This window comes from Dermacentor andersoni, chromosome 1 (assembly GCF_023375885.2).
Source record: "Dermacentor andersoni chromosome 1, qqDerAnde1_hic_scaffold, whole genome shotgun sequence".
In the NCBI taxonomy this organism is placed as follows: Eukaryota; Metazoa; Arthropoda; class Arachnida; order Ixodida; family Ixodidae; genus Dermacentor; species Dermacentor andersoni.
In genome coordinates this window covers 27,511,193-27,525,751 of record NC_092814.1, presented here as the reverse complement: position 1 = coordinate 27,525,751, position 14,559 = coordinate 27,511,193, and positions in this window count along the sequence as shown.

Sequence of the window (14,559 nt, the reverse complement as noted above, 5' to 3'; positions counted from 1 at the left end):
CCGTGCGAGTGGAAACAAACGTAACAGCCAAAAAAGAACATTGAGTGGTGCATTTCGTTGAACCGGACACGTGTGCAAGGCAAGGGAAAAACATGTACTACAATTGTCACAAAGATAAACCAAGGAATCGTATCTCCTTTTCCGATAGTGACACCGAAGGCTTGCTTACGCACTTTTGCGCTAATTTTGCAATCTCGTAGGCCTCTACAATCTCCCTCGTCATCCTGCTATGAGCCTTATGCAGAATGTAAGTGCTTTCAAACATGGGCTTGCAGGAACAATCTCGGCAGTGAATACCCAAATGACCCGAGATTACCTTATTGACGTTATATTGATGATCTTTTAATCTCTCGTTGATGCATCTGCCGGTTTGACCAATATACGTTCTTCCGCATGAAAGTAGGATGGCATAGACAACGTTATGAGTACAGGTTACAAATTGTTTGCGATGTTCGGTAGAACATGAGTGCCTTTTGTTATTTTCTGTGTTAACCTGTTTGCATAGCTTCTGTAGACGCTCAGGGGCAGAGAAAACCACGTCTACCCCCGATTTCGCCGCTATTCTTCTGAGATTATGTGAAATGCAATGAATGCATGGTACCACAGCAACTTTCTTTGCTCTAGCATTGACACTGCTTGCATTCGACGCGTTTTTGCACTTCTTGCTTAAACCCTCCACGACAGAAGTTAGCATACGCATCGGGTAACCAGAATCTGCCAGGCGCTTGGCCTGCTCTTTGAAACTGGCTTCCATTTTGTGGTCACACGACTTCGTCAGAGAAATGTTGAAACACGATGTTACTACTGCGCGTTTTACAATTTTTGAATGAGCGAAATGAAATGGTAGGACTGGCTTATTGCCTCTCGGCTGATAACTCCAGCAGGTCATTTGTGGATAAAAGTACAATCCCAAGTCTATGAACTTTATGAAATTGCCTATGGGGGACTTCATGTGTCAAAGACAAAGGGGACAACACTTTAGTGAATGAGGTTACGGTTTTTGAAACCAGCGAGTCAAAATTGTCTGATTTGTTATTTAAAATGATTAGAAAATCGTCAACAAATCTTAACACTTTCGCGACATCGGTTTCATTTTTCAGGCGTTCATCAAGAACCTGGTCGCGGTTGGCTAGATACAAGTCACTTAAGCAGGGAGCAATACATGACCCAATGCATATGCCATCTTTTTGTTTGACAACATTTCCTTCCCAAGTCACGTAAGTCGAATTAACATAAAAACGACGAAGTTCTAAAAATCTGTCGCTAGTCAGACCACAAGCGTTTTGAAAACGAACCGCTCCAAACTTGTCAATGCAGTCAGATACGCATTTCATCACGTCATTCTGTGGGAGAGATTAGTACAGGTCCTTTAAGTCAATGGAAAAAGCGACAAGATCCCTGTCTTGAAAGTCTTTAAAGAATTCCACCACTTGTTCTGACTTGGTTACCAAAAATGGGTCGTCGATTGGCAAGAGTTTTAAGTGCTTATGTAAGTACGTCGCTACATGTTTCTGCCAAGTAGCATTCTCTGACACTATCACTCTGAGGGGGCATTCCGGCTTGTGCGTTTTTGCTGAGAAAAATAATTCAAGGTCCCCCTTTGTGCTTTTTTCAATAGACCGGCATAAGCCATCTAGTTTGAAGTTTTTGCATAGCTTCGTTGCTTCATTTTGGACTTTCTTAAGTGTGATGTCCTTGTGGACCCTGAAAGTTGACGAAATGGCTTCACGAGCCCTTGAATTATACATCGTCCTGTTCGTCACCACGAAACCACCCTCCTTATCCGCAGGGATAAGTGTGAGCGCATTGTCTTTCAAGAACTCAACAGTCTTGTTCAAGGAGAACTTTTCGCTAAGGGGACGGGACCGCGTAAGCGCATCCACTGCCTCAGATACGCACCTTTCCGACTCGGCTTCAGGTACACGCTTTGACACTTGTACCATTGCCAACAGATTGGGAGCAGACTTCTTTGGCTGAGTCGCGAACTTCGGCCCACATTCGAGTACTTGCTGTACCTTGTTTGGCAGCGCCACGTCACCGACGATGTGTACTTGGCTCGTTGATGCTGCAGGCTTCCTCTGTAATCCCTGTCTCAGGCTTGGAAGAGCATGCTGCCATAGGAATTCCGTCGTGCAGTTTTTTGCTGTTACGTTTGTTTCCGCTCGCACAGTATATATTTATCGATGCGTGCGAAAATAAAATCTATAGTTGAAAGTGAAGTGCTGTGTCTGTGTATCTGTTTCTTTCAACGTCCTCGTCCAGTCGCGCTTATACACTCTTCTATGTGGTCGTCCCACAGCATGTTTTCGGTTAATGTTACGCCAAGTGATTTAAATGACCTTACTAATTCAATGTGGTATCTGTTATAAATAACTCAGTCAGTATATATATTATATATACAGTCGAACTCGTTATAGCGAAGCCGTCGGAACCTGGAACAATCTTGACTCCATCAGTATCTTCGCTATGACCACAACGCACCATCTTACCGTTCTGTAACGGCAATAAATTATGCCTTTATCCGGTGACTGCAATTTGCAAGTTGTATTTCCAAGTCAAAAGACGTGCTTGGTGTTTACCAATTTAAGTGACATGTCAGTAGGATGTGCAGAGCACCGGTCCAACAGCCAGAGCACACATGCCCATTCCTTTCTCAAAGCACGGCGTCTCGTTCACGTAGGAAGAACACGAAAATCTCAGATGGGATCCGCGCCTAGGCTGTGCCACTTGCACGGAAGTGGCGGCTTCACGGTCTCGAAACATCGAGGCTTTGTCGACTCACCGACCACTACAAGCGGCAGCCACCAGCATTGCCGTCACCATTTCTTTGCTATGCTTTCTGCACCAGCATTTGTCGCCTTGATGGCGGTTAGTTTTGTTAGGTAGCTGGTTAAAGAACACGGCTCTTTTGTCACAGTTGAAAGCGTTTTACGGATCAGCACCTTCGGCTCCTGTGGATGCTGCCACCGTTTCACAAGCGTACCGTGGTATGAAAGCATGCGCACGCTAATAAGGATTCAAGGCAGCCAGTGCACGTACGAACTGACGTAGTTACTGAAACGGTGTGCTAAAACGACGGCGAGTGCTATCATCGCTTACACCGTCATCATCAGGGGTCATAATTTTTCATGCGTTTGTTTTCCTCTTTATTTGAGTTCTCTTTTTTATGGCACAACAATTGAAATCCTTCCGGGCATAGTAAAGAAATGGTTTTCTTCATATATATATATATATATACCGGAGGCCCTATGAGGGCCCAAGCAGGAGTGGTTTCATCAATGTAATAAGGCTAGAAATCGAAAAATAGAAAAACAGAACAATAAAAAATATATAAAGGCTATACAGGGACATCAGCCTTTGCAATTTAGAATTGTCAACAACAAATACGAAGTAGGAGCAATAGTTGTAGTTCGCAACTCAGCAACAAAATAGTGATAAACCATGACCACACAACAGATCACTCAATTCAGCATTTTTACCTAATTTTAGTACAACACACAGACGATAATTAATTTCCTTCCCTGTGTGCAAGATGCTATTAATCAAAAGAAAAACCATTCACAAGATGAACGAACGACTGTGTTGTATTAGCGTTAACTTCATCTTGTGGTGATTTATTACATAATGAAAAACAATCAGGAAACAAGGAATATTGATGCATGCTAAGGTAACTGAATGTTTGCCTAACTGTTGTGTTGTGTACGGTCAAAGCGCATTGGCGGCTTGGGTATGTGACGTTCACGTGGTATATTAAAGTGACCACGCTAAAGCTGATAGATAAATTTTAATCTGGATACCATTCTACGATGATTGATTTTTTTTCATCTTTGCCCTATCGCGAAGAACTGATACACTCGAGAAACACGAATAGGTAGAATAGCTAAACCTCAAGGCCAAGTTCTGCACCCTTTCTATTTTTTTAATTAAGTATTGTTGACACAAATTCCAGATCAGGTCCGCATATTCTAATTTTGGCTTAATGAGAGCTTTGTATGCTGTTAACTTTACAGCAGGTGACGCATGACGTAGTTTTTGTTTTAAAAATGCCAGCTTTTTCAGTGCCTTACTACAAATATTGACTATATGGGATTCCCAACTTAAGTTACTCTTGAGTGTAACACCCAAATACTTCACCTGCCTAGTTTTTAACATACGCATGTTAATGGTGTAAGCAAATTCTAAAGGTTCTTTTTTGTTACCAAATGTTACGCTCGCCGTTTTCGAAGTATTGAGTTTCAAGCCCCATTTATCACACAATGCACTGATTGAATGCAATGCATCATTTAGTCTGTCTTGATCAGCGTGTTGATTTATGCTGTTATAAAGAGCACAATCGTCCGCAAAAAGTGGAATCTTTACAGGTAGTTGCACTGATAAATAGATATCGTTGATATAAACCAAAAACAACAATGGACTGAGCACCAACCCTTGTGGTACTCCTGTGTGTACATCTAGTGTATCAGAAATGCAGCCATTAACAGCCACGTATTGTTTCTTTGAAGCTAATTAGCATGCTATCCAGCGAACAATGTTGTGTTCAATGCCAACAGCATGCAGTTTAGTTACTAAATTATTATGCTGAACAACATCGAACACTTTAGAAAAGTCTAAAGACACTGCGTCAATTTGACTCTTCATATTGTTACGTGTGGGAAGACACAGAAAAAAGAAGCTATATACAGGCTATTTACACTGGTGCCAGACCGCCAGGCCGACACTCGCTCGCGCCAAGGGCACAGACCCCCTTCGTCGTCGTTCTCGCAGCGGCTCGTCCCTTGAGCATCGCTCGATGATAGCGTAATACAACCCCCCGGCGGCAAAAGCGCCGTCACGGTGCTGTTAAATATCCAAGGCGCGTGGAGAGTTGTAGGGTTTGAGTCGGGCGACGTGGACAATGTCACTGGTTGTCACAGCGGAGGACGTAGTGGGCGTGGCTAGATCTATTTCGTAGGTGACATCGGTCACTCGGCGGTGCACGCGATTGGGCCTGTGTAGCAGGAAAGCACTTTTTCACAAAGGCCAACTTTACGCAATGGTGACCAAAGCAACACGAGGGTGCCGGGCACAAAATGTACATCACGGTGACGGAGGTCGTAGCGTTGCTTTTGTTTGCCTTGACAGACTTGTAGACGAGCACGCGCAAGTTGGCGAGCATGGTGAGCATGGGCGATAGCATCACGCGCATAAGCGCTAGTTGAAGCTGTGGTGGACGGAAGCACAGTGTCCAGTGGTAGCTTCGGTTCACGGCCATACAAGAGGTAAAAAGGCGAAAAGCCAGCAGTTTCGAGACGGGAAGAGTTGTAGGCAAAGGTAATGTAAGGTAGAGCCTGGTCCCAGTCACGGTGGTCGTCCGAAACGTATTTGGATAGCATGTCTGTAAGGGTGCGGTTCAAACGCTCAGTGAGGCCGTTCGTTTGAGGGTGGTAGGAGGTGGTAAACTTATGCTGTATTGAGCAGGCACGCATGATGTCGTCAATGACTTTGGCTAAGAACGTACGGCCACGGTCTGTTAGCAATTGACGCGGAGCACCATGAATCAAAATGATATCATGCAGGAGGAAGTCCGCAACATCAGTTTCGCGACTGGTCGGAAGAGCGCGGGTTACGGCGTAGTGGGTCGTGTAGTTCGCCACGACTGCAACCCACTTGTTTCCTGATGTAGATTCCAGAAATGGGCCGAGAAGGTCTAAGCCGACACGATGGAAAGGCTCGGCAGGGATGTCGAGCGGCTGCAGGTAACCAGTGGGGAGCTGGGAAGGCTTCTTGCGTCGGCAAAGTTCACAAGCGGCGACGGAACGGGCAAGGCCCGGCCAGAAAAAACGGCGACGTACACGGTCATAGGTTCGAGATGCGCCGAGGTTTCCTGCCGTTGGTGCGTCGTGAAGCTCTTCTAGAACGGTTGAGCGGAGGTGTTTAAGTATCACATGTAGGAACTCAGAGCCGTTCGGATGAAGGTTACGACGGTACAGAGTACCGTCGCGGAAGACGAAGCGGCGTAGAGTGGCGTCGGCCGGAGAGTGTTCAAAACGGTCGATGAGTGCTCTGATGTAGGCGTCACGACGTTGCTCGTCGGCGAAATGAAGCAGCCGCGACACAGAGAATACGCAAGCAGCAATGGTAATATTGGAGGAGTCCGGCTCGTCAACAGGGTAACGCGACAAGCTGTCAGCGTCTTGGTGCAGGCGGCCAGACTTGTAGACCACGGAATATGAAAAGTCTTGTAGCCTCAAAGCCCATCGACCAAGCCGGCCTGTAGGATCGTTTAGCGATGAGAGCCAGCAGAGAGCATGATGGTCAGTGACTACGGAAAAAGGGCGACCGTAAAGGTAAGGACGGAACTTCGCAACCACCCAGACTACAGCAAGGCATTCTCGTTCCGTAATGGAATAGTTGCGCTCCGATGGTGTGAGGAGGCGGCTCGCATAAGGAATAACGCGATCCTGGCCACGCTGACGCTGGGCTAAGACGGCACGTACGCCATGACCGCTGGCATCTGTACGCAATTCTGTAGGGGCGTCAGGGTCGAAGTGGGCGAGGATGGATGGTGAGGAGAGAAGAGTGACGAGACGAGAGAAGGCGGCGGCTTCTGCAGTACCCCACCAGAATTGTACGCCTTTCTTCAAAAGATTACTGAGGGGTCTAGCAATTGCCGCCAAATCTTGAACAAAACGACGAAAGTACGAGCATAGCCCTACAAAACTTCGAACGTCTGCGGCTGTCTTCAGAACCGGAAAGTCTCGGACAGCGCGAGTTTTGTCGGGATCAGGCTGTACTCCGGAAGCGTCAACGAGGTGGCCCAGAACATAATTTGGCGGTGGCCGAAGCGACATTTGGACGAGTTAAGTTGCAGCCTCGCCTTTCGAAATACATCAAGTATAGCTGTTAGACGCTCAAGGTGAGTGTCGAACGTGGGCGAGAAGACGATGACGTCGTCGAGGTAGCAGAGACATGCGGACCATTTGAAACCTCAGAGCAAGCAGTGCATCATACGCTCAAAGGTGTCAGGGGCGTTGCATAATCCGAACGGCATTACTTTAAATTGGTATAGGCCATCAGGTGTGATGAACGCGGTGTTTTCTCTGTCCATATCGTCAACAGCAATCTGCCAGTATCCAGAACGAAGATCAATAGAAGACAAATAGCTGGAACCGTGGAGGCAGTCAAGGGCGTCGTCTATACGTGGGAGCGGGTAGACATCCTTCTTAGTAATGTTGTTCAGATGACGGTAGTCTGTCTACGCAGAAGCGCCATGTGCCGTCCTTCTTCTTAACCAACAGCACAGGTGACGCCTAGGGACTCGAAGAAGGCTCAATGATGTTTTTATGTAGCATTTTGTTCACTTCACTTTGAATTACTCGGCGTTCCGACGCAGAAACTCGATACGGTCATCGGTGAATAGGAGTAGCATGGCCAGTAAGAATCCGATGCTTGACCGCGAGCGTCTGCCCTAAAGGGCGATCGTCGAAGTCGAAAATATCTCTGTAGGACGATAGTACTTGGTAAAGGTCTTCAGCCTGCGCAGAAGACAGGTCCGTCGCAACCATTTTCTGTATCTTGCCATCGGTTGCGGCAGTGACGAGCGACGTGCCCGATGCGACAGCAGTGGAAGCAGATCGGCCTGTCATCAGGGGTACGCCATTCGGACGGGTTGCGGCGAGATGTGGCAGAAAAGGACTGCCGGGGACGAGGAGGGCTGCTAGAGAACTGGGGAACCGTGGGTGCAGACGATGAACACAGGGAGTTGAGACCCATGTTCTCAAATTCCTGTCTGACGACGGCCTGAATCATAGCAATCGTTGTTGCTGATAGATCGGGAGGCGTCGCGGAGAAAGCTGGCAAACAGGCGGCCTCGAGCTCGCGGCGAACAATACGGGTTACGTCGTCACAGGGGGTGATCTGACGCGGTCGACCCTCACATGTCGACGTAGCAGCAGTGTTGGGTAGCCGCGTGATGTGATGTGTGATACGGCGGCTCTTAGCTTGTTCAAGGCGACGGCATTCTTTGATGATGGCGTCGATAGTCGAGCCGTGGCCGAAAACAAGCAAATTGAAGGTATCATTGGCGATGCCTTTTAGCACATGCGACACTTTATCTGCTTCAGACATAGTATCGTCAGCTTTGCGGCATAGAGCCAAGACGTCGAGGATGTATGAAACGTACGGTTCTGTAGATGTCTGAACACGAAACGCAAGAGCCTTTCTCGCGGCAGCCTTGCGCCCAATGGGGTCGCCGAACAGTTCCCTGAGCTTTTCTTTGAAACTGTTCCAACTGTTTATCTCGTCGTCATGCGTTTGGTGCCACACGCGTGGGGTGCCGCGGAGGTAAAAGATGACATTGGCGAGCATGATCGTTGGGTCCCACCTGTTATTAGCACTGGCGTGTTCATAGAGCTTGATCCATTCTTCAACGTCCTCTCGCTCCAGGGCAGAGAACACACCAGGGTCGCGATGTTGGGCAACCGTGATGATTGGAGCAGTCGGACAAGCCGAAGCCGTTGCAGAGGCGGTCTCGTCACCGGGAGGCATGGTGACAAGCCCGATGTACCGACCACTCCGGAGTTCCGTGGTGAGGACGGGGATCGCTGACCTCCACCAGAATGTTACCTATGGAAAGACGCAGAAGAAAGAGGATATATACAGGCTATTTACACTGGTGCCAGACCGCCAGGCCGACACTCGCTCGCACCAAGGGCACAGACCCACTTCGTCGTCGTTCTCGCGGCGACTCGTCCCTTGAGCATCGTAATAATATTTAGTGAATTTACAAAATCATCGGTTATCTCGGCTACCTAAGTTGCAGTGGACAAACCGGACCTAAAGCCATGTTGATTGTCATGAAGCAGTTGGTTATTTTCTAGATGTATCATAATCGCCTTAAGTGTAAAGGGTTCTAACAGCTTACAAATTGTGGATGTTAGGGAAACTGGTCTGTACTTGTTTAATTCTCATGGTGATCCAGACATGTGAATTGGGACTATCCTTGCGGAGCGCCAGTCGTCGGGTATCACACAAGGTTCTAACGAGGCTGTATATGTTTTATACAGATATTCTGCTGTCCAGGTCGCATATCTGTTAAGAAAAACGTCTTATATTTCGTCAGGACCGGGTGATTTTTTTTATATCAAGTGTACGCAAAAGGTTAAGAATCCCCTCTTTGCTCAAGTTTACTTCAGGCATCGCTAAAGGAAGCACATAAGATGGCAAGTGTGCGTGTGACGCCGTCAGCGTGAAAACCGACTGGAAGAATGCGCTGAATTTTGGAGAAATTACGGAGGGATCAGCCTTGCTTGCGCCTGATGCCTTTATTTCTGTGATACCGCTTTTATCTTTAGACAAATAACGCCAGAATTTTTTGGGTTGTTTTAACATGAAAAAGGACGGAGCGCAGGAAAAAAATTGGTTGGTTTCTTGCTGCGTGCACTTTTTTTTTAAAAGATTGTATCAGACTTGGAAGCTGTTTTTTGTCACCACGTTTACGACAGCGTTTAATCTTGCGTTTTAGATTAATCAAATCACGATTCTTCCATGGTTAGTCCCTGTTGACACGTTTCATTTTTAGAGGCACATAACTGCGTTCAAAGTGAAATATCATTTCTGTAACACAGGACCATAACTCATTACAGTTTATATATATCCGTTCACCATAGTCGTCCTAACTATGTCAGTGAAAAAATACGTGGTCAACTATGGTAGCGTAATCGGGACCGGCGTTTCTCTTCACTATGCGTGTTTACTATAACGAGGTATTACGGTATTGTTACAGGAACACCACACTGGCTGCACAACGGTGTTGACTATGACTAGCCGTAGTAATAGTTGTGTTCCTCTAGCGCTTTCTCTTTCTTCTTTACTGTATATATATATATATATATATATATATATATATATATATATATATATATATATATATATATATATATATATATATATATATATATATATATATGTGTGTGTGTGTGTGTGTGTGTGTCTGTGTGTGTGTGTTTGTTTGTTTGTTTGTTTGTTTGTTTGTTTGTTTGTTGCACGAGAAATGAATGAATAAAGCCTTTACTTTAAAGAAGGGAACGGCTCTAGGCCGCTGATGGGGACTAGGAGGGGAAATAAAAATCGGGCCTCGCGGTTACCTTTCTTATAGTATACATTCCCTGGCAAAAGCCAGACACCGGCCAAAACGTAGGAAATAAGGCATCGTCTTTTTTTTTTTCATACGTGCGTCCTCAACCTACAAGTGCCTATTCCACTACAGGATCCCGGCAGACTCTGCCTTTATGCATACATATAAATGGGAGAACTGCACAGCAGCCTCCTCATATTCTTTATTCTTTATTCAGTGAGTGCCCCGCTTTGCCAGAAAGGCGTTACAGCAGGGGGGTTACATACTTAAATAGAACACTTCTGCATCTATACAGCACACTTGCGTCTCTTGCAGCCGGTTCCAATCTCTGATGGTCATCAGAAAGAAGGAATTGTAAAACATAGTTGTCCTTGCACGGTACTCTTTCACTTTGTGTCGGTGATCATTTCTACTGGATATGTAATTGGGTTGATAAAAGTAGTTATTATAAGCAATTCCAGTGTTACCATGAAAAATACAAAAGAAAAACTTCAAGCGCAGTCTTTTTCTGCGTAAAGAAAGCGATTCCCAACCCAATTCCGTTTTCATAGCGGTACAGCTATCTCTCCGCTTGTACCGCCCTAAAACAAACCGCGCAGCTCTATTCTGAATTTTTTCAAGTTTATCTATAGACCTGGCCTGCATCGGGTCCCATACATAATCTTAAATGAGCGTTCCACAACATTCAGTTATCACGAATTTTTCTTTTGTCATGATTTCTGTGCCGGAAAGTTGTCTTTTCGTGCCTGATTTGGGTGAATTAGTTCAGTTTAGCGCATCAGGTGATTCATTCTGTTGAGGTTGAGACTAGACCCGTCTGCGCAGCTGCTTGCACCTAACCTCGGGAACAAATAAAGATTCTTGACAAAACTGGTGCTCTATGATGAATATATATATATATATATATATATATATATATATATATGAACGATAACGGAGGAGCTCGAGTAGCGTCGACGATTTCTGCGCGGTGCAAGCCCCGATGCGATCGTCTTCAGGGGCCAACTTATTAAACGCGCCGGCCGCATAATTACGGGCCCGTCGATATCGTTTCTGGCTCCCACCCCCCTCTCTCTCTCTCCAAGTGTGGCGGAGCTGCCAGACGCGGGCCATTAAGTTGATTTACACGGGGCTGCCCACACGCTCTCGCTAGGCCACGCTGTTTGCAGCCGTGGCGCTCATGCACTGGCGCTGCGCCCCCGACCAAATGGAGGATAATTCAGTTGTCTCGCACGCTGAGAAACAAGGAAGAAAAAAGTGTGAGCGCTAAGGAAAGAAAGAAAATGAGGACCATCGGCGGCCCCGCGAGCAAAGGGCTCGCCTTGGAACTGTCAGCTCGCCAAATACCTGACGCTATCTTTAGAAGTCTCTCTCTCTCTCTCTTTCTCTCTCTCTCTCTCTCTCGAAGAACGAACCTCGGGAACTGTTCTGCATGAAGCAATCGAGCATGAGGCGCCGACGGGATTGATTTCGTTCGCAGCTTGGCTTTCTTTTTCTTTCCCTGTCTGCGCATTCCTTGCCACTGTCCCTCCTGCATCTGTTTATTCCGCGCTAGAAAAGGCTTCGGTCCAGTGCGGCATGTGCTTAAAGCGCAGTTCCGAAGGACCTATCAGCGTCGCTTTAAGCTATACCGAAAGAAGCGCCTTCGGATTACCGATCACAAACGAATCAAGTCGTTCATGCGCTACTGCTGTCCACATCACCGAAAAGTGCGGGCTTGCTCTACTGCGAAACGAAAAGAAAGAGCTAAACGAAAACGACGTTCTCAGAGATAGGGAGAAAAAAGATACGAAATACGGTGCGCATGGCGTAAGCTTTCTGAGCACGAAGCTAGCGCTGTTTTCAGCATCCCAAAGATGCCTGAAAGTGAAAGCAAAGTAGCTTTTCACCACGCCACACAAGGAGATTTTTTTTCTTTGAATAAGATTATCCCAACTCTCTTTGAATGTTTTTTGGCTCTTTATATTAATCTGACTTTCTTTCTTAATCTTTCTTAATCTGACAAGAATGAACCGAAATCTGTTCTGGCGAGCTAGAACTACAGCAAAAGAAAATAACTACAAATTTGCATGGGTTAAGGGCGCAAATATTTTCGTGAAGAAGGACGAAGATGCACCCCTGATCCGAGTTAAGAATCTAGCCGATATTCTTAAAATTTCATAAGCAACATGGCAACGAATTTTTCCTCTGTCTCAAATTTAAATGAGTTCAATGAAATACTTGCCACCAGCCGTGAACACGGTTTCACAGTAATTAGTATTAATATCAGAAGTCTACGAAAATATTGGGAGGAAAATAGAGAGGTAGCAGAATCAGTCACAGATATAGTAGATGCATGTATAATAGTGGAAACAAATGTACCAGAGGATTGCACTAACATTTACAAATTAAAGGGTTACAAAGCCCATTTTATGTCACGACAGAAACGACGAGGAGGGGGTTTAGCGGTGTTTGTTAAAATAAAATATGACACTGTGGTTACGGACATTTCTTTAAACCACGCCGAAAGATTTACAGTAAAAATCACGCTTACTAACACAGATTTATTATTGATAGCTATTTATCGTGCGCCTAATAACAGTGTCACACGGTTCTTGCGTGAACTTCAAGAAATTTTAGAAAGCCACAACGCAGCAGATCAGATTTGTTTGGCGGGTGACCTAAACATTAATAGATTGAACACCAGTTCGACTACTGTGTCGGATTACCTCTCCATCTTATCAACCTATGGCTTACAAGTGACTATAAATCAATCTACGAAAGAAGAACTCTTACGAAATAGACTAGTATCCTCCTGTCTAGACCACATAGCAATAAGACAACCGAATTATTCTTTAGCGGCATGTATCATAAGGCAAAAGATACCGGATCACTAGTTTATCGCATCTCGCCTTAAGGCACTTTTAGCCCTGCCCGAGAAGAACAAATCAGAAGAAAAACATGATAGTAATCAACCAGAAGTGCAGATTTTCAATAGGAAAACATTTGATCATTTGCTTGCACAGTTTCACTGGGCGGAAATGATTAAGGATTCTAATTATGCTAAAGTTTATGAAAAATGTTGTGATCAGCTAAAAAATCACTGAGCACGTGCTGGTGGGCGAGTTGGTTATACATGATTAAAACGACGGCGCCAAATAAAACAATGGACGAAGGAAGGAGACACGAGACAACCCCGTGATTGTCTCGTGTCTCCTTCCTTCGTCTGTTGTTTTATTTGGCGCCTTCGTTTTAATCATGTATAACCAACTCGCCTACCAGCACGTGCTCAGTGACTTCATCTCTAGTTCAGTGGGCTCTTTTCCTTGTTTCATGCGCCCACGTGGTTGTCTCGTGTCTCCTTCCTTCGTCCGTTGTTTTATTTGGCGCCTTCGTTGTAATCAGCTAAAAAAGTTTGAGCTTTCTAGTATGTACACGATGACTAAAAAACAAAGGAAAAGTTACCCCTGGTTTACGGCCGACATAATGAGAGCTATTTCCTACAGAGACTGGTCGTGGAAAAGGAGCAGGCTTGCGCCGACAAATCAAGACTTGAAAACGGAATATAAGATTGCGAGGAACAGGGTCGTTGCCCTCTTGAGAACAACAAAATGGCGGTATTTCTTAGACAGATTTAATCAAGCACACAAAAATTCAGCAAAAACTTGGGTTTTTATAAATGTGCTCCAAAGCAGTACTGCGGCACCTGCGAATTTCTTAGAATCTTTTTCAGAGAAGCCAGATATAGTGATAGATAATTTCAATAATTTTTTCACGCGTTTTTCTAACACTGCGCAGTGGCAGAGACACACTTGCTCACTCAAACAAACTGTTCAAGCATCTGCTCTTTTGCCCACGTTGTCGAAGGAAGATCTGAGGCGAATAATTTTCAGTTTCCGACCTAACAAACAACCTGGTATAGATGGGCTGGTTGTAGCCACTCTAAAAAGAAATGTTGATACATTAGCAGACATACTGCTTTTTATGATTAATGGTTTTATAAGCACCGCATCAATTCCGGAGTCATTAAAAACGGCGATTGTTAAGCCACTGTATAAAGCAGGAAAAAAAGATGAAGTTGAAAACTATAGGCCTATCTCTGTTTTGTCTATACTTTCCCAAATACTGCAAACGTTTCTGTTTGATTGTATGACTTCCTTCTTAAAGAAATTTTCAATCCTAACACCAAGACAGTTTGGTTTTGTTGCTGAGCGAGGTACTATTGCACTGTTAGAAGAGTTCACCGATGAATTATACTCTGCTCTAGATAAGAACCTGTATAGTTGTGCTTTGTTTTTGGATTTAGCCAATGCGTTCGAAACTGTAAATCATGATATTTTATTGTAAAAGTTGTTTCGTTTGGGTTTCAGGGGACCCTTTTTTTATCTTATTTGCAGTTATTTATGTGATACGTCACAGGTGGTCATGGGCAGTAAAGAAATTGTTAGCGCTAGGAAATATACTAC